Source organism: Geotrypetes seraphini, chromosome 6 (assembly GCF_902459505.1).
Source record: "Geotrypetes seraphini chromosome 6, aGeoSer1.1, whole genome shotgun sequence".
Taxonomy (NCBI): Eukaryota; Metazoa; Chordata; class Amphibia; order Gymnophiona; family Dermophiidae; genus Geotrypetes; species Geotrypetes seraphini.
In genome coordinates this window covers 158,692,070-158,715,866 of record NC_047089.1, presented here as the reverse complement: position 1 = coordinate 158,715,866, position 23,797 = coordinate 158,692,070, and the positions used below count along the sequence as shown (strand labels likewise).

The window sequence follows — 23,797 nt, the reverse complement described above, 5'->3', positions numbered from 1 at the left end:
TAGTAACAAAACAACAAACAAAATCAACTGCTTTTATTCATAAATTATTCTACAGATTTGATTCAGCACTTTAATACCCTAATTATGCAATGTCATCACAATTAAGCTTTAAAACAAATAATAAGCAACAAATTATGATGTATTGTTCTTCCACAATTCAGCCTGAATATAGGAAGAATTCTTCAAGGACAAATAACATTAATACTTTCAAATAGTTCAAGTTACACTGCTTTGACTAACCAGAATTCAATTGCAAATTACTTCTCTGTACAAATAAACACCCTCAAGATGCTCTAGTCAATGCTTGAAGACTCCAATAACACATATACTGCAGAGTTATCAACCCTATTCAATGATCTAAACCTACTTCCACTAATATTTTCCCCAACTCACAGAGCAGGGTATATGCTTGATATGATCATGGTACCGAAAACTACAGCTCCTTCCTTTTCCTTGATGTCAAATAATACTATGCCTTAGTCGGACCATTCTTTACTTACTCTTTCTCACCATTGATCATCTACAATTTCCTTTTCAGGTTCCAAACAAATCAGCTTCCTTGACTATTCAAAATTAGACACTTCTACTATTTTCTCTTCCTTCAATTATAAGCACAATTTCACTCCTGATGCAACCATAGACGAGCTCCTTGCTAAATGGAATAACTCTTTATCTACACTCCTAGACGAACTAGCACCACGCCAAACTAAATCTACTACTACTCAACAAATCTGTGGTATTCATCTCAGCTTAGTCTATTAAAGAAACAACTACGCTCTTTGGAGAGGAAGTGGAGGCACAATAAATCTTTGACCAATTTCCATTACTATAAAGAACACGCGGCCCACTACAAATCGAAAATAATACAAGCAAAATTACTTTACTATTCCAAACAATTAGTCCTCTATAGAATTGTCCGCTCCTTGACCACAAACCCTCAAAATCAGCTAGATTCTTTACATCTATCCTCTGCACAATCCTTGGCTGATTATTTTACAGATAAAATCCAGAAAATCATAGCTACATTCAACCCTCCGGCTCCTACAAACCCTACTGTCACTTCAGTTACTGATCCTCAGATTCTCATTCTATTTAACATAGTAGAAACATAGTAACATAGTAGATGACGGCAGATAAAAACCCGAATGGTCCATCTAGTCTGCCCAACCTGATTCAATCTAAAAATTTGTGGGTTTTTTTCTTCTTCTCCGTAGCTATTTCTGGGCAAGAATCCAAAGCTCTGCCCGGTACTTTTCTTAGGTTCCAACTACTGAAGTCTCCGTCAAAGCTCACTCCAGTCCATCTACACCAGGGGTGTCCAACCTGCAGCCCAAGGGCCGCATGCGGCCCTGTGAAGTATTTTGTGCGGCCCCAGTTGAGGGCGATGCAGTGTTTTCCGCTGCTGCCCCCGGGTGTTTACAGTCTTGCCAGCTCCCTCCTCTGTCTTGCTGCAGCGTTTGCGCAATTGTGTGGCCCCAGAAACATTTTTTTGGGCCAAGGCGGCCCAGGGAAGCAAAAAGGTTGGACATCCCTGAGCTACGCCCTTCCAGCCATTGAGGCCCTCCCCAGCCCATCCTCCCCCAAATGGCCATATACAGACACAGACTGTGCAAGTCTGCACTGTACTGGCCTTAGTTCTTAAATATTTACTATTATTTTCTGATTCCAGATCCTCTATGTTCATCCCACGCTTTTATGAACTCCATCACAGTTTTCCTCTCCACTACCTCTCTCTGGAGCGCATTCCAGGCATCCACCACCCTCTCCATAAAGAAGAATTTCCTTACATTGCTCTTGAGTCTCCCACCCCTCAACCTCAAATTATGTCCTCTGGTTTTAACATTTTCCTTTCTCTGGAAAAGATTGTGTTCTACGTTAATACCTTTCAAGTATTTGAACGTCTGAATCATATCTCCCCTGTCCCTCCTTTCCTCTAAGGTATACATATTCAGGGCTTCCAGTCTTTCCTCATACGTCTTTTGTTACAAACCTATCATTTTCATCGCCCTCCTATGGACCGCTTCAAGCCATTTTGTGTCCTTCGCCAGATACAGTCTCCAAAACTGAATACAATACTCCAACTGGGGCTCACCAACGATCTGTATAGGGGCATCAACAGCTTTGTTCTTCTTTGTTCTTCTGGTTACGCCTCTCTTTATACAGCCCAGCATCCTTCTGGCAGCAGCCACCGCCTTGTCACACTGTTTTTTCACCTTTAGATCTTCGGGCACTATCACCCCAAGGTCCCTCTCCCCATCCATGCATATCAGCCTCTCCCCTCCCAACATATATGGCTCCTTCTGATTATTAATCCCCAAATGCATTACTCTGCATTTCTTTGCATTGAATTTTAGTTGCCAGATTTTAGACCATTCCTCTAACTTTTGTAGACCCTTTTTCAGTTTTCCATTCCCTCCTCGGTGTCTACTCTGTTATAAATTTTGGTTATCATCCACAAAAAGGCAAACTTTTTCTTCTAACCCTTCAGCAATGTCACTCACAAACATATTGAACAGAATCGGCCCCAGCACCGAACCCTGAGGGACTCCACTACTCACTTTTCCTTCCTCCGAGCGACTTCCATTAACCACAACCCTCTGACATCTGTCCGTCAACCAGTTTCTAATCCAGTTCTCCACTTTGGGTCCTAACTTCAGCCCTTCAAGTTTGTTCAAGAGCCTCCTATGAGGAACAGTGTCAAAGGCTTTGCTGAAATCTAAGTAAATTACATCTACCATATGTTCTCCGGTCACCCAATCAAAAAATTCAATCAGGTTAATTTTACATGATTTACCTTTAGTAAAGCCATGTTGCCTCGGATCCTGTAGCCCATTAGATTCTAGGAAGTTCACTATTCTTTCTTTCAGCAACACTTCCATTATTTTTCCAACAACCGAAGTGAGGCTGTAGTTTCCCACTTCATCTCTGTGACCACTTTTGTGAATAGAGACCACATCCGCTCTTCTCCAGTCCCCAGGAACTACTCCCGTCTCCAGAAATTTGTTGAACAAGTCTTTAATAGGACCCACCAGAACCTCTCTGAGCTCCCTCAGTATCCTGGAATGGATCCCGTCTGGTCCCATCGCTTTGTCTACCTTCAGTTTTTCAAGTTGTTCATAAACACTTTCCTCTGAGAACGGCGCAGAATCTACTCCATTTTCTTGTGTAACTTTGCCAGACAATCTCGGTCTTTCTCCAGGTTTTTCTTCCGTGAACACAGAGCAGAAGTGTTTGTTTGCTTTTTCCTCATCACTCTCCACATACCAGTTCCTAGCATCTTTTAGTTTAGCAATTTCATTTTTCATTTTCCTCCTTTCACTGATCTATCTGAAAAAAGTTTTGTTTCCCTTTTGGATAATTTTAGTCATTTGCTCTTCCGCCTGCGCTTTTGCCAGGCGTATCTCCCTTTTGGCTTCTTTTAGTTTCACCCAGTAGTCCTTTCTGTACTCTTCTTCTTGGGGATTTTTATATTTCAGGAACGCCAACTCTTTTGCCTTTATTTTCTCCGTCACTAGTTTAGGGAACCAAGTCGGTTTCCTTTTTCTCTTGTTTTTATTTATTTTCTTCACATAAAGTTCTGTAGCCATTTTTATAGCTCCTTTCATCTTAGACCACTGTTTATACACTTCTCTTATGTCCTCCCATCCTAACAGCTCTTTCTTCAGGTACTCTCCCATTTTATTAAAGTCCGTACATTTGAAATCTAGGACTTTTAGTATCATGCGGCCGCCCTCCACTTTAGTGGTTATATCAAAGCAAACCATTTGATGATCGCTACTTCCCAGGTGAGCACCCACTTGTACATTAGATATACTCTCTCCATTTGTGAGGACCAGATTCAATATCGCTTTTTTCCCTCATGGGTTCCTTCACCATTTGTCTGAGCAGAGCCTCTTGAAAGGCATCCACAATCTCCCTACTTCTTTCCGGTTCCGCAGACGAAACTTTCCAGTCCGCATCTGGCAGGTTGAATCTCCCAACAGCAGCACTTCTTCTTGCTTTCCAAACTTTTGAATATCCACAATCAGATCTTTATCAATTTGCTGCGATTGAATCGGAGGTCTGTAGACTACACCCACATAGATAGAAGTTCCATCTTCTCTTTTAAGAGCGATCCATATTGCTGCTTCTTCTCCCCAGGTCCATTGCATTTTTTACCATCTCTGTCCTTCCTAAAAAGATTATATCCTGGTATGTTTGCATCCCATCCATGGGATTCACTGAACCACATCTCTGTGATAGCAACAATATCCAGGTCTCCCTCTAACATCAGGGCTTGCAGATCATGGAACTTTATTGCTTGGTCCAAAACACAGCTGTCAAAATCATTTTCAATGCAAAAATATTTGATCACGTAACGCCTCTGCTGGTCAAAGCTCACTGGCTTCCTATCTCGCACCATATCGCTTATAAAATAATGCTGTTGACATTCAAAACCAGACAAACTGGTTAGCCTGAATTCATCAATAGACTTTTAATACCACACTCCTATCAACGTACTCTCCGTTCATCTAACTATAATCTGCTTGCAATCCCATCATTAAGGTATATCAATACTATGAGAAATAATATTTTCTCCGTCACCGCCCCTATGCTCTGGAATTCAGCACCGGCTTACTTACGCGAGATTAATATGTTATTTAATTTTAAATCTAGCTTTAAAACTATGTTTTTTAAAGATGCTTTTGTAGTATGACCGTCCTTTTAAGGATGTTTTAAAGGAATACTAGTCCAGTCCCCCTGGCTTCCAGCTGTTCAGGATGAACACACTGTCCCCTATCCTTCCATTTTTTGTTCTTTCCTTTCAAACTATTGTTCTTCCAATTCCTTTCGTGCCAGTCTATTAAGGTCTGTCTTGTTAGTCCTGGTATCTTGTCATTTTGATGTTTCTTTGTTGGTAAGTTCTAAGTGTTTTGTATTACCCTGTTTATGGTTTGTGTTGGGTTTTTTTTTTAATGTAAAGCCGCTTTGATATTTGAAAAAGCAGGATAACAAAATCTTTATAAACTTGGAAACTTTTGAACCAAAGTGATTGCTGATGTCAAAACTGAAATGCAAAGCTTCAAAGATGGGTAAAATTTGTTAATAATATTTTTGCTGTTCTGTTTGACTTGCAATATCTTTGCAAGTAAATGAAAGCAGGCCTTAAAATTTTCACAGATGAATAGTAATCAATAGTTGAGCAGGTGCTAAAAGTCAAATATCTACGAAAAATAACAAACTGCTATTAGTAATGACAGGGGTTGCCATGCAGCTTATTTTTAAGAAATTGGAAAAACTGGGATAGGTTGAATTACTCATTTTGATGGGAATCCCTGTGTTATACTTATAAAATGGAACGATGTATGACTATACAACAGGGTCGTTTTAAGAATTTTAGGGATGTTTGGGAACCATTGGCTAAATACTGTAAAGAAGAATAATTTGAGTTTTATTTAACAGACAAGTACATATGCACATCCTGGGGGGGAGAGGGGGGAAGGGAAGAGAATGGTATTAGAAATGATCCAAGGATATTATAATTAGATTCTTGAAGGTTTGATATATTTGTTTTTTAAATGGTAGGGTGGGGAAATTTCTTTGTGTAGTAATATTTGTAAGTTTTGTTGCGCTGCTTATATAATGTACATATATGTGAATCATTATTGCGCATTTGTAGTTTGAAAATCAATAAAGAATTTGAAAAAAAATAGTTGAGCAGGTGTACCAAGCAAGAAGTCACCACGTAAATTTGTTACAAATCTGTGGCACCCCAAAGATGAAGCCAAAAATTAGCGAATTGAGGTTTTGGCCAACTTTGGCATTGAGGCATCAAAAGAGTACAAAAAGTTGCACCAATAGACTAAATTTCAGGCTGATGTTAGCAATACTATGTGTATGGGAGGCCCTTGAAGTTGCCCATTTGTTTCGTACGACATGCGCAAAAATTTTAAGGCCTTTACTTAGGCACATCTTACTACATGAATTTCAGATTTATGGGGTTGAAACTCTGCATGGTTTAGTGCCATAAGTTAGGGTACCTACATGCCAAGTTTCATTAAAATTGAAGATGGTAAGGTGGGGACCACTTGTACAGTTGACATGGACTGACCCTATAATGTTTTGCAAAAGATAAATCATTCGCAACCTGTGCATGTGAATGAGGTTTGGGGAGGGTCGCTTTATTTGTATATGACGAGTCGCTTGTGATGGCGATTAGCACACACATAGAATACCACCCGCACATTAAAAAAACAAATCCCTGAATTAAACGACAGCAGGAGGGATGCCCACTCCTCACCGTCAGAGTCCCTGTTGCCCCTCCCCAATACCCCTAGCAGGAGGGATGCCCACTCCCTCCTGCTGCCAGTGATTCACACACACAAATCCCCCCCTCCCCGGCAGGAGGGGGTGCCCCCTTCCTACTATCACTGGTGATTCCCAACCCCCAACAAACTGCCACCCCCCCCCCCCCCCCGAAACACCCCCTTACCTCTTAGTTCTACTCCTCCAGCCGGCGGGTCATCCCCTCCCAGGTGCATCCAGGGATATGCTGGGAGGAGCCTAAGGTTCTGATTTCCCTAGGCGCTTAAGGTCCTTCCCCAGCGCCTCCCAGGATTCACCGGGGAGGGGAAGGTCCGCCATTTTGAAGAGGCGAGTCTGCCGACCAGAGGGAGTATGCATCCTTTTGGCCGGTCTTGGATTGAGAGGTACGGGAGGGGGGGGGAGCAAGCCATCCTGCTGGGGGGGTTGTCAGAGGGTGAGAATCGCCGACAGCCGGAGCTGTCAAAACCCTTTCCTGTCAATGCCTTAGCCAATCAGTGCTCGGGCACTGACCAGAAAGTAAGGCTATGACAGCTCAGATGTGCCGGAAAATTTTGCCTGCAAACGTAGGACAGCGAGATTAGGGAATCACCCAGAGATAATAGAGAATCGCCCAGAGTGCTTGTTTAAATATTAATGACCTCGTTGTAATACATTTGCATGGCAGAATCTGAATCTGCCAGGAAGCTTGGAAAAGATCACGGTGAGCTCTTTTTGAGAATTGGCCAGTAGAATACTTCCACCCTAAACTGCTGGAACTGGTTTAGTGACCATCGTTAAAGGCATGGTGGTTTTGAGAATCTTCCCCTATGTTTGTTGTATCCTTAAATTAAGAAAATTGAATAGACTGTTGCCATGCCTAGGGTTTAAAGTAATGCAGTTTTCACACAACTGCAGTTGTGAAGTCTGCATTAGAGCAGAGCTTTTCAACCTCCTTCTGGAGGCACACTTAGCCAGGTAGGTTTTTAGGATTATCAGAATGAGTATGCGTTGGTTACAGTTTGCACACCCATGTGCCTCCAGTGTATGAATGTTTATCTCATGCTTATTGTATTAATCCTAAAAACTATTTGGTTAGGTGTGCCTCCAGGAGAGGATTAAGAAGCAGTTGGAGATGAAAAAAAATACACTTTGAAGAGCACTGGAACACTTTTCCTGGGAAAAATTTTAAAAAGCCTGAATCTTGCCAACAAAAATTTGTTTCAAGGCACAGCATTCCATTCAAAGATTTTGACTTACCACCTTATATGATGCAGTGTATGCATCAGTGCCTCCAGAAACTAATGGCTGTGGAGTCGGAATTGGGGTTATGAGCAATTTCGGGTAGAATCAGTTTAAAGTACAAACTCCGACTCCAACTTCTTAAAAAAAAACAAAAGCCCAAAACTTAAAACATTACAATATACGGTAAATTTATCATTGTATACTTGCATTATTCTTTGTTCAAACTTCAAAAAATATATTTTATGGTCTGTTAGTCCTAATTTTTTACATAAAGAAATATTCTTCTTTTAGATTTACTATACATAGTAGGAGTCAGAGTCAGGGTTGGTCAGTATAAAAATAGAGAAGTCGGAGTCAAAAGCTTGGTGGTGTGACTCCACAGCCATGAAAACTAAATCCTTTTTCTGACACTCTCTTCCCTAGGAGGTCAAGAATAAATTCCTGAACCAGCTGGCCAGTACTGGGGAGTGTTGGAAGAATCTGATTAGATCGACATACAAAGTTTTTGACACCTCTGCTCATATGTCATCAGTGGTTTTGGGGCAAAAAGGCGTGTATGGCTTAGGGCAACTGCTCATGAAAATGTCAACAATAGGTTAGCAAGTATTTGGTACAGGGAAAACCTCTTTGGCAACAAAGTCAAGGAGATGTCAACCTCAAAACTACTGCTCCTCTGTCCATGCTTGTCTATACACCTTGTCAGGAAAACAGCAATAAAAGCAATAGTTTGAGGCCTTGCCAGACTGAAAGAAGATAAATCCCAAAGTTCAGAAATCGGTACAGTCTAAAACCACCACCTCTCTTTGAGGGAAAAATAGCATAACCAACTTTCTGAGAAGAATTCAGCTATATCTCCCAAGGTTTTTCAGCAAGCCTAGCCTTTGTTGACAAATTTATAGTTAAGTTGGTAAATAAAAATATTGGCCATGTTTCTCTTCAATCCATCCAATCCCTTCCATTGGCCAGCTTTACAATGCTGTCCTTCAGCAGAAGACGGAATCCCTCCTGTGAGAGAAAGCAAGGGAGAAAATTCTAGACCTGTAGACCAACAAGAGCTTTTATTCCAACAATCTGTTAATTCCAAAGAAATTAGGATGTGTGAGATTCATTTTAAATTTGAGATATTTGAACAAATTTCTATTGCTAAAAAACTTCAATATAAATTCACTGAATACCATCCTTCACCCTCCTTAGTGTAGATGAGTGGTTATGCTCTTTGGATATCAAAAATCCATCTGTTCACATGCCAATTCATTATCCCCTACACAGGATGTTTCAATTCTTGGTCTTTTGTTTTCAGACTTTCATCACCCCTGACAGTTTCCACTATGTTTAGCTATAGTAGCTGCTCACCTTCAGAAAAAGAAAATTTGTATTTTTATTTTTCTAGATGATTAGTTAGTGGAGAGTTCTTCTTTGAAAAGAGGCTAGACAGTCTCTTCAAATAATTCAGCTGCCATAGTTGCTAGGTTTTATCAAACAATTGGAAATCATTGTTTAATTACTTTTAGTTTGTTTGATATTTTGTCCATCAATCCAACATAAAATCATAAACCATAGCTAAAAAAAAACCCCACATAACACATAAGACCTTTATAACTACTCCACTATATTGGAGCCCTAAGATAGGGTGTAGTCAGGCTCTGGCTGTTTGGCAGTCCGAAGATCTTCAATTCCAGTGAATTTGGAGCTGTTTCTGAGGCAGAATGCCCTTTTTTTTCTCCACTGAGCTGTTTTAAAAATGCTGACAGACAAAGGCACCACTAACACTGTGAGACTCCATTATTTCCTATGGGAACTTAGAGGGTGGCTTGTAGATCGATTTAAACTCAGTTTTTTACAGTTTCTATGGGTAGGGTTCAGGTCCCCCACCTCCCCAGATCCCCACAGGGAAGGGACCAAGAGCTTCGGACTTTGCCTCCTCCGTGTCCTCTTGGGCTGGGGAGCTGGCCTGGGTCTGTGCCTTCTGAAGAAAATCTTGTCCAGGGGCCATTCTGGAGTCTGGCGCAGTACACCTGCGTTCCAAGTGTAGGGACTCTTTTGACGCGCTGCATGTACCTCAACAGTGCCATGCCATGGTTGCAGAGTGGGCCTTATCACTAGGTCCTCTGACCCTGCTCGTTTGATGCATGTGCGTTGGGGCTTTTACAGTATATGGCATCTGTGACGAAGCTTCCTATCAGGAGCTCTCTTGTCTGGTCATGCCAGATATCAATTGCGTTAGTTGCCATGCAGATTTTCTGTTTCTTTTGTCTCCTGCCACTGTATTTAATTTGGATCCGACTGTTGCCTTTGCTGAGACTGGTCTCCTCGGTCTCCCTGAGTGCCCGGATTTGGCAGTTCTGATCTTTCTTTGCAATTTCAGTGTTTTTCTGTTTGTCTCTTTACGGCTAATGTTCTGAAAGAGTTTCATTTTCATTTTCACTTTCCAGGCTTCAATCTTGGTCCAATCTTCTGTGCCTTTTCCATTCTGTCCACAGATCCTGGGACAGGTTTTAGAACAATGTGATCCCTGGACAATGTTTTCCGATCTGCTACAGCTATGTCTCTGCTTTTTCTCCTGAATCCTGCTCTTTGGCAGGTTTGAACAGCCTGAGGTAGATTCTGCCGTGGCGCAGGTTTCCAGCATGCTGCCCTCCCTAGTGCTGGGGAGTGACATTTCAGGTCTCTCAGGATCGCAGGAGGCTGTTATGATGCAAAATATTCTTTTCTAGCATCCTCAGGTAGCCGAGTGGTGGTGGCCAGTTCATTTCTGGTGTGTGCCTGTCATTCTGCCCTGAGGAATGCGTCCTCTGTGGTGGTGCATATCTGTTCTTCTCTGGTGCGGGTTGCTGTGACTGCGGTGCTGAATGTCCTTTATGATCTCTTTCGAGTCTTAGAACGTATTCTGCTGGTGCAGAGTCTGAGCACCAGTCTCTTTGGACATGTGTTTCAAGGGCCGGAATCTTGTCAGTATGGGTCAGGATGTCCTCTTCACAGGTGTGGTGCTCGCCACCCTGTGTTGCTCCCTGTAATCTAGTTTCACTGGCCATCGGGAGGGGATTGTAGTTCTCTTCGTTCCTCCCACAGGTGTTATCAGGGATATTCAGATTTTTCCTCCTAGAGATATTCGCAGGGCTACACCTCAGTTATCATGGTTCTGATTCCAGGTTCCTAATAGTTTCTACACAGGAGGGTACTCACAGGCTGTCTTCTACTGTTTTGTCAGAGTGGATTCAACTTTCATCGGACACTTGTTAATCCTACGTTGCTGCCTCCTGCTTGGTTTCTAGACTCTAGCAAGTTACCAGCAACAGAGTCCAGGGTCTGCGATATTCTATAGTGCCTCTTAGTGTTCGGGATGCTTGAACCTGTTCCAGTACCATGAATGAGGGCTTAGTTGGATTCTCCTTATACTTCCTCATGCCAGAAGGGCTCGGTGATTTGGAGACACATTCTGGTCTAAGGTCGGTCACCCACTTCTTCTTAATTCCCCTTTTTTGAGTGGTCAACAGAGTTACACTGTGCTAGCTGTTGTCTCCTTGGGAGTTTCTAGTGTCCTTGGATCTCCCAGAGCTAAGGCTTACCTACATATTTCATTCTCCCCAGAGCATCACAGGTTTCTGCGTTTCCATTTCTGCATCAGCATTTCCAGTTCAGAGCTCTGCCCTTTGGCCTTGCAACGGCTCCCACACTTTCACCCCGGTGATTGTAGTTGAGGCGACTTTCCACCAACAGGGGGGGTCCACATCCACCCTTCCTGGGACAGCGGGTGCTCTGGGCTCTATCTCTTTGAATATATGAAAACATGGTAGGGTCGGTAGCATCTCTGCTGCAGGCGTAAACAAGAACAGGAGGAGATGCAGGGTGTCCTCCCAGATTCTGGATTTTCCAGATGGAGTTGTGCATTTCTTCTCAGGGCGAGTAGATAGAACCTTCGTCAACAGATATAGAATTCTCTTGGATTGTCCGGCTCTCTCAGCCTGGGTTTATCTGCAGATTCTGGGGCTCAGGCAAACTCCTTGGAGGCGATCCCTTGGGCCAGAGCGCCCATGCGCCCTTGACAGGGGTCCTCTTCTCTTGATGATTTCTGCTGAGTTTTTCCACCTTACGACCACTCTCCTGGATGGAGCCATATAGCAGCACTTTGAGATGGCGGCTCTTGGCTAGGGCTGGCTTCTTCAGATTTCCAAGTGGATAACTCTTAGCATGAATGCTGTTGGGTTGCGGGTTCATTGTTAGGCCCACTCCATTCAGGAGTAGTGGACTCCTGGTCTGCAACGTTTGGTGGCCCTTTGTCCGGAGTTTTAGAAATTCGGCTGGCGCTTCTCCCTCTCCAGCCTTTTCAGAAAGATAGTCGGTGCAAGTTTTCTTCACCGCAGCAGTGGCGTATGTACATCGTGAGGGAGCTCTAGTGCGCTCTCTCTTGGGCAAGATTGGCGGCATTTCACTGGGTGGAAGCACTTCTGCCTTTCTTGGCGGTCAATGTTCCGGCAGTCTTCCTCAACAGGAGCCTGACTTCTCTCACAGGAGCAGTTCTGTTTGCTCTTACAAGAGCCAGGGCTTGCCCCTGAGGATCTTGTTTGCTTCGGCAGCGATCTCAAAGGCCAGGCGCCTTTTCAGTCTCCGAACAGTGTGGAAGCTAGGGTCAGATTCATTGGTTTGGCCCTGGCTGGCTCACATGTTCCTGTATGATGTTTCCCGTGGCCTCTGATAGGTCTGGTCATCTGCCTGCCAGCGACACATTCCAACCTGGTGTCTCTAGTGGCTCTGGTTTGGCCTCGCTGCCCGCAGTATGCGGTTCTCATACATCTTTAGTGGAGCAAGAGACTCTGGTTCCCTTTTCATTAATATCTTCTCAGTCAGGGACCGGTGTCCTTGGAGAACCCACAGCATTTTGGTCGTTCGGCATGGCTCATGAGCGCTCAGACTTGATGATGAGCAGTTGTTTGGAGGTAGTTATCTTGACTCTTCTTTGTCTCGATGTATCCTCTACTTTGGCTTCTTCTGCCAAAGCCTGGTAGGCTTTTCTCTCAGGGGTGTGTGCTAGGAGTTAGGTGGAACCTGAGCAGGCTCTCAGTTAGATAGTCCTGGTAGGCTTTTCTCTCAGGGGTATGTGCTAGGAGTTAGGTGGAACCTGAGCAGGCTCTCAGTTAGATAGTCCTGGTTTTCCTTCAGGAGGGTTTAGCCAGAAGTCTGGTAGTGGCCTCCCTGAATGTTCAGGTTGCAGGCTTTGCGTGTTTTTCAGGTGTACAGAGGAGCTAGTTTTGCTAGTCACCATTTTCTCAGCACAGTGTATTTTGGGGTTCTGCTCGTTCGTGCAGAGAACCTTTTTTTCTGTATGATAGACGCGGGTGTTTTCCTCCATACTGTACATACCTTCTTGTCGACAGTGGTCTCAGCTTTCTGAGTCAATCAGGAGATTAGTTTCCTGCGTATGATATATACTGAGCGTGAAGATCGGATCTTTTGCAAATTAGATGTCCGGATAACTAAGTTCTGGGCTGTTTGATCACTTTTTTTGTTCTCACAGCCGCGCGTCACAGTGGTAGTCCAGCATCCAAGTCCTCGATTGCTCGATGGATTCAAAGGGCTATTTCTGTGACTTACATCATGTGCAGCTGCTGATTTTGCTTACTGCACTCATGACGGGAAGGGTGGCAGCATCATGGGCGGTATCTTGTTTGAGTCATCATGATGAAATTTGTAGGGCAGCTCTTGGTCCTCTCTTCATACTTTTACCTGGCTTTATCAAATGGATGTAGTGGCGTGTTCTGCCGTTTTTCGAGACCTCAGTTTTGAGGGCAGGCTCTTCTTTCCCTCCCTAGCTTCCATGGCTTTGGTATATCACCTAGCATATGGAATCCGGACGGGACATATCAGAATGGAAGATTAGGTTTATACTTTTGATAATCTTCTTTCTGTTAGTCCCTGGAGGATTCCATGCAACTTGCCCTCTCTGTATTCACTCAGTTGTTTGGGGTAGGCTGCTCCTTTCTGCCTCAGTTACTCTCATTGCAGGCTTGAAGATTTTCCAGCCAGTTGACAAATCCTGTGGGGAGTTTCTGTGAGTATTCACATTACCGAAGGCCTTTCTTGGATTGCTCGTTGTACACAGCAGGTTAGTACTGCATTGTTCCTCAATGTTTTTCTGAGTTGCCTTTGTACCTGTTTATTACTTGTTAATATTTTGCAGAGCTACTTGTGTTGGTGGGGGATTTTCCCCTGTACCCCCTTGTCCTGGATTTACAGGTATGTGCTTGGCATATAGTGAGAGATTAGAGAAGCTGGGCCTATTCTCCCTTGAAAAGAGGAGACTGAGAGGAACATGATCGAAACATTCAAGATAACAAAAGGAATAGACTTAGTAGAAAAAGACAGGTTGTTCACCCTCTCCAAGGTAGAGAGAACGAGAGGGCACTCTCTAAAGTTAAAAGGGGATAGATTCCGTACAAATGTGAGGAAGTTCTTCTTCAACCAGAGAGTGAATGCTCTTCCGGAATCTGTTATAGGGGAAAACACCCTCCAGGGATTCAAGACATGGTTGGACAAGTTCCTGCTGAACCGGAACGAATGCAGGTAGGGCCGCCGCGTGAGCAGACTGCTGGGCGCGATGGACCACTGGTCTAACCCAGCAGCGGCAGTTCTTATGTTTGGGACTGAACTGATTCTACCACTGGGGGGAGTGCAGCATGATTTCTAAAAAGATTTAGATTTTTGCAAAATCTATACTGCGGGTTGGGATTGAACTCCTAGCATATGGAATCTTCCTGGGACTAACAGAAAGAAGATTATTGAAGGTATAAACCTAATCTTACAGTATGATAAAACCTAGCAACTCTGGCAGCTGAATTATTTGAAGAGACTGGTTTCCCCCGCCAGATTAGAAATCAGACATTCTAATAGGGATCACCAGGAATTTAATGACCCATATAAGTTCCTGAGAGAGTTCCCTTGTGATGCTGCTAAGTCACAGTTTATGCAAGGCCTTATGCATTCCTCTACTTGCATCAATTAAAGTGAGATAAGTTGTCTTGGCTAATAAAAACAAAGGCCCAAGCTTTTGCTTACTTCATTGCTGTGAGACACGTAGCTGCCTGATTTCAAATAACTTCAGCACCGCACAGATATGAGCACACCATTCTTGCTTTGCATCTAAAGAACTGGTTAAGAAGGAAAATATGATCAGATCAACCTAGAGCTAAGAGCAATATCACTGGTCTACAGTTTGTTTAGAAGTCATCTACTTCAGAGATAAATGCTATTTCAAACATATGTGCTGATTTCAAATATGATGATTAAAACAGTTGATTGGCTACTGTTTCCAAGATATTAAAGTTTTTACATGTATGTATACTGTTTACATAGTTTAGTTTTAATTTTAAAAAAAATTGTAAACTTATGTCTCTTCATCTATGTATGGTTGTTTTACATGCTAATTTTGCCTGTCCTTTTTATGTAAATCTTTAAAATTCTGCAAACGTTATACAAATAAAACTTATGAAAACAGTGAAAAGTGTTATGTAATATATATAGATATACATATATATACACACACATATTTAGTCCTTGATGTCTATTCTGCTTCTTGGCTTGTCTCTTGTATTCATGAAGTGGAGCATCTCTTGTTAATATCTGGCAAGCATTAATGGGCTCCATTTACCCTAATAGTGTTTCTCCTTTCCTGCAGTGTCCTGGTGTAATCGCTCATCATGTTTGTTGCTCACTGCTTTGCAGTTGGATGGAAATCAATCTAGATGCGAATGCAAAATATGCATCTTTAGTGACCTACTGCAATCAAGGCGGTATGCCTTGAGAAGGTCTTCTACCAGTAGCTTGTAGTCTGCCTTACTGTTTCTAAGAAATGTTTTGCCACTAATTGGAAGTCTTTCTATGTTGCCTTTTCCTTGCCACACAGTGCATTATCAAATGCATCATCTTGAAGTTGGAGAATTTCAGGAACCATAGACAATTTCCTTTATCATAGTTTCACTTAACCTTGGACATTTTCCATGGAGATATTTCAGAGCTGCTTTTGTGTTGTTTAGGGCTTTGACAGAGTTCTTCATTTAAGACCCAGCTTAACAAAATGTTCTTGATTAAACAATTAGTAGATGTGGAATACTTTTCCTATCAATCTCCAATGATTGAGTGGCCAGTCTCTCTTGATGTAGTGGAAATCTCTTGCACAACTATTCCTTTCAGAGATCTAATAGCAGTACTTTGTGTAATTAGTCTGCAGACCAAGTAAGAGCAACAACCTTCAGGTTGCCATTGATGCTGGTCATAGTTCATGCACCTCAAATGTTATTTCATGTTGTAATAGGTTTCCTTTATAAGAAGTACATGACCAAATGGGAAAACATTGCCATTATGCATCAAAACAACTTTAAAATGAATCTTTAGTGAATCAATGAACTGTCTCAACTCATCTAGATCAGTGTTTCTTAACTCGGTCCTGGAGTACCCCCTTTCCAGTCAGGTTTTTCAGGATATCCACAATGAATATGCATGAAAGAAATTTGCATAGAACGGAGGCAGTGTATGCAAATCAAGTTTATGCATATTCAATGTGGACCGAGTTGAGAAACAATGATCTAGATCATGAACAATTTTGAGGGCTGCCACTAGACCAGTGTTTCTCAACTCAGTCCTGGAGTACTCCCTTGCCAGTCAGGTTTTCAGGATATCCACTCCCTCCATTCTATGCAAATTTATTTCATGCATTTTTATTTATTTATTTTTTCTTCGATTTGTGCGTCGCATATACCTATACAACAGGGGTCTCAAAATCCCTCCTTGAGGGCTGCAATCCAGTTGTGTTTTCAGGATTTCCCCAATGAATATGCATGAGATCTATGTGCATTCACTGCTTTCAATGCATATTCATTGGGGAAATCCTGAAAACCCGACTGGATTGTGGCCCTCAAGAAGGGATTTTGAGATCCCTGCTATACAAGCTCTAGGTGACATTACAGAGGAAGGAGTTAGAGGAGGATAGGGAGGACTATGGAGGGCAGGAAGGAGAGAAGAGAAGCATGTAGAATATTTCATAGAAATTCCTAACTTTACAGATAGGAGCACTATCTATGTAAATGATTTCTAAATGAATTAAAGTAATATGTAAAAAGGAATAGAAGGGAAGAACTGTTAAACAATAGAATTCAGGGAAATTCAATTAATAAAATAAAAACAATAGGGGTAAAAACAATGAAATAAAATTTAAAATAATTCATAAACTAGGGAAAAAAAATCAAATAAGTCTAACAGAAGTCCAATTTCCTGAAGCAGCTCTGTTGCTTTAGCATATTTTAAATAATCCCAACGGCAAAAGTCCAGATGGGACAGATATCAGCTCGGGCTTTCCAGCTGCTGCAGCTCCGACTCATCACTTCCAGGCAGAAGATGCACAGAGATAGCCAGATAGCACTGCTCTCAGTGGGCGGCGGATGCTCATGGGCAGCTCCTTAAGAATACAGCACTCTGCCTCCATCGGCAGACAACCGGGAGGAGGAGTCCACGGCACGGCCCCATTCCACGGATCCAGAGACACCATCAGTCCCTCCCCAGTGAGATAGCAGATGCCGCACCATCCTAGGCAACAACCAATAGCGATCAACCATACCTCCACTGGTCCCACCTCCAGCAACGATCTCCCTGCAGGGATCTCCAGTCACCACACGCAGGTAGGAAGGGCCTCTGCTGAAAATTAACTATTCCAGGCCTTTAGGTTAGTAAACAGTTATGCTGTGATTCTATAACTGTCAAACTCCTCCTATCCAAGATGTTTTCTGACTCGCCTGAGTGAAAATTAAAAGAAAAAAGTACAGAACCCTGTAAAACTATGAATAAGATAAACTAAACTAAACCTTAAGTTTATATACCGCGTCATCTCCACAGAAGTGGAGCTCGACACGGTTTACAGGAATTAAAAACAAAGAAAGGAACTCCAATGGAAGGAAGAAGGGCTTGGTAAACAGGAAGGAAAGGGGGACTTAGAATAATGGAGAGGGGGGTAGTTACATTTTGGAGAAAAGCCAGGTTTTCAGATGTTTTCTGAAGTGTTGGAGGGAGGTCGAACTCCGAAGATGGGCAGTAAAGTTGTTCCACAGCTCGGTGATCCTGAAGAGGAGGGATGTTCCAAGTTTTCCTGTATGGAAAATGCCATTTAGAGATGGGAAGGATAGTTTGAATTTCTGAGTGGATCTAGTGGAGTGAGAATTCGAGAGCCAGGGTAGTGGAAAGAGGGGAGGAAGGATGCCGTGAAGAGATTTGAAGGTGAGACAGGCGCATTTGTAGCGAACCCTGAGGATGACTGGGAGCCAGTGGAGCTTAGACAGAAGCGGGGAGACATGGTCGAATTTGCCTTTTGTGAAGATTAGTTTAGCTGCGGTATTCTGAATCCGTTGGAGTCTGAGGAGACTTTTCTTTGTTAGGCTTAGGTAGATGGAGTTGCAGTAATCAAGATAGATGAAAGGAATAAAATAAAGTAGAAACCAACAAAATTAAACTAAAATTTACCTAAAAACTTAAAAATATAAGAGACAGACACTGAAGTCCAGGTCTTACTCGGGCAATATTCATTGTGGATATCCTGAAAACCTGACTGGCAAGGGGGTACTCCAGGACTGAGTTGAGAAACACTGCACTAGACCAGGGGTAGGCAATTCCGGTTCTCGCAAGCCGGAGCCAGGTCAGGTTTTCAGGATAGCCACAATAAATATGCATGTGATAGATTTGCATCTCAAGGAGGCAGTGCATGCAAATCCATCTCGTACATATTCATTGTGGATATCCTGAAAACCTGACCTGGCTCCTGCTCTGGAGGACCGGAATTGCCTAACCCTGCACTAGACCATCAATTTTGCAGGCTTGCAAGATCATCGTCCAGGAAGATGAATAGAACAAGATCATTTTGGCAGTTTCAGAACACTGAAACTTTAACCATCACCTAGCAGGAGACTTCATTGCTGTAGTCTGGAGCCCAACAGCTTTATCTTACTCTTAGGTAGTTTCAAATTCCTGACAAGGTCAATCAGTTCACCTTGTATTAGGAGGTGTGAATCAAATGAGAATGGAAGGAAATCTGGATGATGTTACATTGATAGCTTAGGACTAGAAGCTTCATCCTCTTCCTCACTGAACTCAAGTAAGAATGATTCTGGTACATCAGGAACTAATAGCCCTTCTTTATGGTATAGTGGACATATAGAATGTTTGGATACTGTACAGTCCACTTTTTCTTCTTTGGCAAACCTTTTTTCCAACTAGAGGTACCATGCAAAAGCAAAAGAGTAAAACAGATTTTATGCTGTTTGTCTTAGAAATATGCAGTTGATTTTCTCAAGTCCATCTTAATAATGACTTACGAATGTTTCTTTTAGGAAACATTTTTTCAACCCTGTAAGTTAACTGCTTTTATCACATTCTCTGGCAACAAATTCCAGATTTTAATTACACGTTAACTGAAGAAATATTTTCTACAGTTTGTTTTAAATTTACTACTTAGTAGCTTCATTGCATGCCCCCTAGTCCTATATTTTTGGAAAGAGTAAACAAACAATTCACATCTACCCGTTCCATTCCACTCAGTATATTATAGACCTCTATCATATCTCCCCTGAGCCGTCTTTTCTCCAAGCTGAAGAACCTTAGCTGCTTTAGCCTTTTCTTATAGGGAAGTCGTCCCATCCCATTTATCATTTTTTTTTCACTTTTCTGTACCTTTTCTAATTTTGCTAAATCTCTTTTACGATAAGGTGAACAGAAATGAGCACAGTATTCAAGGTGCGATCATACCACAGAGCGATACAAAGCTATTATAACATTCTCATTTTTGTTTTCCTTTCCTTTCTTAATAGTTCCTAACATTCTGTTTGTTTTCTTAGCTACTACTGTACACTGAGCAGAAAGTTTCAACATATCAACAATGACACCTAGATCCTTTTCCTGAACTTATTTTACTTGCCTGCGATTATATATTTTGTTTGTTTTTTAATTATAGATGTTGTTTTTTTATTCAATTTAAATAGACCATAAATACAGTACACATTTGATATGCCACCCATCAAAAATATATCTAATTGGTTTATAAACCTAGAAAATAAAGGTTAGGAACGGGATATGACACAATAAATGGCCTAGGTTACAATGCAAGTTTTTAAATGAACAATTAAATGAAAAAAAGTTACATTAATTATGCACAGGGTATAAGATATAAGAGAAAGGGAGAGATGTGAGAATAGTGATGCAACTCGGGGTTAGGGAATGAGTACTGGTATATTTATGATACGATATACTGTAAGAGAGCTATTGGACAACTATATGATGTACAACATAATATTAAAAAGGTGGAAGAGAAAAGGGACAATTTGGGGAAAAGGGAGGAGGAGGTTAAGATGAGGAGAAAAGCAAAAAGACTCATAGAAAAGGAGTGTTTTGAGCATTGTCTTAAATGTCAGAGGTGAGGATTGTTTCGTGAGAAGAGAGGGTGGTATGAGTTCTATAATTTGAGACCTAGATAACTGAAAGCTTTTTTCATGTGAGATACTAAGCGCTCCTTTTACGAAGCCGTATTAGCAGTTAAATGTGTATAATAGCGTGCGCTAATTTGCCAGCCGGGCTAGCTGCTACCGCCTCCTCTTGAGCAGGTGGTAGTTTTTCGGCTAACGCGGGGGTTAGCGCACAATAAAAAGCTCCGTGCGATAAGCCACTAACGCGGCTTCGTAAAAGGAGCCTTAAGTCAGAGGACTGAAGGAGAAGAGAGCACAAGCAAATTGGGTGGAAAGGAGTACAGGAAATTAACAAATTATTAATGTAGGCTGGAACAGTAAATAGACAGCCTCTGTAGACAAAAAGAATCACTTGTTTGTGATGAAGCTACTAAGTAGTAGATTTAAAACAAACCAGAGAAAATATTTCTTCACACAACGTGTAATTAAACTCTGGAATTTGTTGCTGAAGAATGTGATGAAATCAACTTAGCAAGGTTTAAACTAAACTAAACCTTAGGCTTATATACCGCATTTTCTCTATAAGCAATAGAGCTCGGCACAGTTTACAAAAATTAGCAAAGAGAACAAATACAATATGATTTTGGAATAGTAAAGGGACAAGTGGAATTTACAACTTTGAAAATAGCCAAGTTTACAGATGTTTTCGAAATAGTTGGAATGAGCCCAGTTGAACAGGAAGATTATTCCAAAACTCAGTAATTTTGAAAAGTAGAGACTTCTCTAATATGCCAATGTAGATAACGCCTTTTGGCTTAGGAAAAGACAATTAGAATTTCTGAGTAAATCTGATAATATTAGATCTTGCAGAATTCCAAGACAGGGAAATTAAAGGAGGGAAGATGCCATGCAAGATCTTAAATGTTAAGCAGGCGCATTTAAAATAAACCCTGGAAATTATTGGAAGCCAATGAAGTTTTTTCAGAAGCAGAGAGACATGATCAAATTTACTTTTTACACAGATCAGCCTATCCGCAGTATTCTGGATCAATTGAAGTCTTTGTAAGCTTTTCTTGGTCAAGCTTGAATAGACCGAATTACAATAGTCCAGCCTCGAAAGAAGAATTGATTGTACAAGAACAACAAAATGTTGATGGAAACAGGATCTCACTTTTCTCAACATATGGAGACTGGAAAAACATTTTTTTTTACCAGAGAATTAAGATGATCGTTGAATAAAAGTGTTGAATCTATAATGTCACCCAAAACTTTACTTGAGAATTCAATCTGCAGTGAGAATCCTGAAGGCAATAGAATAGATGAAGGTAGCTGCTTTAATTTTGGACCAAGCTAAAGTAATTTTGTTTTGGACTCATTCAGCTTCATTTGTACAGTAAGGGCCCAAGACTGGAGTTTTCGTTTAAAAAAATGTTTGGATCATTTCCTAAAAGGGAAATCCATAAGCCATTATTGAGATGGTTTGGGGAAATCCACTGTTTATTTCTAAGATTAATTTACCATTAGAACCGTTACTGGTGGCTATAAGAACAAAATCAGATGTTCAAGGATTTAAATATTGTGGTTGTAAAATCAAACTTGCTGCTTATGCAGATGATATAATGCTTTGCATAATACCAGACTCTATCCCCCATGTCATCAAGGTAATTGAGTCCTATGTGCGGGTCTCTGGCTACAAATTAAATACAAAAAAAAAAGTAAACACGCTTACATGAAAAGACTATAATGAAATCAAGAAAAACTTTCAAATAATTTTTAGTTCATATTCTCATAGGAAAATTGTGCTCAGAGACCTAGAGGGAAAAGGGGAACTAAGTCCCCCAAAAACCTCACCACCCAATCATTGCAGTACTTCCAATTCACAAATTAATGTTGCTGTGCAATGTATCAAAAATAAATAGCACTTATCTTATTGAATAAAGTTCTTTGGACTCGATGTGCCACATTTCATTATTTATTCAGGAAGCCAAATGGAACATTCAAAAGACAAAGGTCTTTTATGCTGGGTGTCAGTCTCTGAAACAAACCAAAAAGCATGTAAAGTTAGCAGCTTAAAAACTAAATCACCTAAATAGCACTCAAACAAATACTAAATCATTTAAGGCAAAGCGGAAGGATACCTATGGAGCTCAAATTAAATACGACTAAATCTGAATTAATGCCTCTAAACTGAAATGAAGATAAACAAAATATCAATTTCTTTGGTTTTGTTTGGTATCCAAACAAATTGAAATATTTAGGTTTTTTCATAGATCCAACTTTGGAGGATACGGAAAACTAAAAGAGGATTACATGCTATCCATAATAAAGGACTTAATACATAAATGGTCACCATTAAAAATTACCTGGTGGGGGCACTTGGCCATGATTAAAATGATTCAACCCGAAATCAACTACATATTAAGTATGTTGCCCTTTTTATTACACAAGAATGTATACTGTGATATTGAAAACATGAGCAAATTCCTGTGGAAAAATTGCTAACCATGGATAGCATTGCACAAACTCAAAAATGATAAGTTGAATGGTGGAGTCAACTTTCCAGACTTTTTAAAATATCATCAAGCCTTCATACTGCGTCGGGGCTCATTATGGCTTCTTAATAAAACTACATCTGCACCCCCCCCCCCCCCTCTTGGCTGTCTTTGGAAAAATTCTTATATGGTATCAACAATCTTGCTCTCACCCTGTCAATATCCTCCTCTCTGAAAAAATATAATTGTATTTTCTGTTCATCGTATAAGATACTCTTACATTTTGATAGCATTATGAAAATCAAATGGAAGGACACTACATTGATTTCATTATGGAACAATAACACTTTAAAAATCGATAACATTGTCTTGAATTGGCCTATTTGGCAAAAATGTGATATCTGGACACTGCAAGATCTTCTGTGTAATACTCGATAGTTGACTTTTGAAGAAGTACGTGATAAATTTAATCTACCAGCCAGAACTTCTAAAATTGAAATCCATACCTGATCTTCTTCAAAATATTATTACTATAGATCCACTTAAAGCCTCTAAATGTTGCCTCTAAATGGTACACTTTATTGAGACAAACCTCACCTATGTCTATATCACTAATGATGAGTGCATGGCATCCAGATTTAGACATTTCCGCTGATGATGAGCTTTAGCAGAAAGTGTGGACCAGAGTATTCAAGTCTATTAGATCGGCTCCAGTCCTCCAATCAATATACTTTCTATTACATCTATCCTACTGGATTCCGCATAAACTCGCTAAATTTTCCAAAGAAGGCTCCAATCTATGCTGGTCCTGTGGAAAATTCGAAGGTACACTGCCGCACATGTTATATCAATGCTCACATCTTAAATTGTATTTGAATAAAGTCTGGAACACCATATCCACCATTCTAAATATTAATGAACCTTTACATCTTAAAATTATTATTCTTGGACAACATGGTCTCACATACTCTATGTCCAAGTCCAATGCCCGTTTACTTAATATCCTATTATTTTTGGCTATTAAAAATATCTTGCACTGTTGGAAGGTATTTATGGTGGAACACAGTATGCATAGCCAACAAATTTGAAAGTGTACAGTAGCTGAAAAACATCATTCTGTTAGCTCATGGAGACATGTTCAACTTTATTGTGTTTTAGACCATTGACATAAATTACTTCAGTGTAATATCCATAAAATATATATTGAGTCACTTCTTATCATTTAATTAAGTCATTTGTGATGCTCATTGGGAACTCTCTTCCAAGTTTCGCATGTATACGTTCAGCTGAAATTATATGTACTGGCCCTGCTGGATTTGTTTGACATGAGACACTGATTGTATTGGC

At 41.0% G+C, this 23,797-nt stretch overlaps 1 protein-coding gene and 1 long non-coding RNA gene across 4 annotated transcripts in view; both read left to right on the top strand.

The window, feature by feature from the left end:
• Positions 1–12,756, top strand: part of LOC117362408 — a 29,472-nt gene extending 16,716 nt beyond the window's left edge. Inside the window, exon 2 of the long non-coding RNA XR_004539881.1 lies at positions 7,951–12,756. This is a non-coding gene — a long non-coding RNA (uncharacterized LOC117362408). The remainder of the gene's footprint in view (positions 1–7,950) is intronic.
• The window catches only part of TFDP1 (transcription factor Dp-1), a 270,147-nt gene that overhangs the window by 88,855 nt on the left and 157,495 nt on the right, over positions 1–23,797 (top strand). The gene's annotated exons all lie outside the window — the stretch shown is intronic.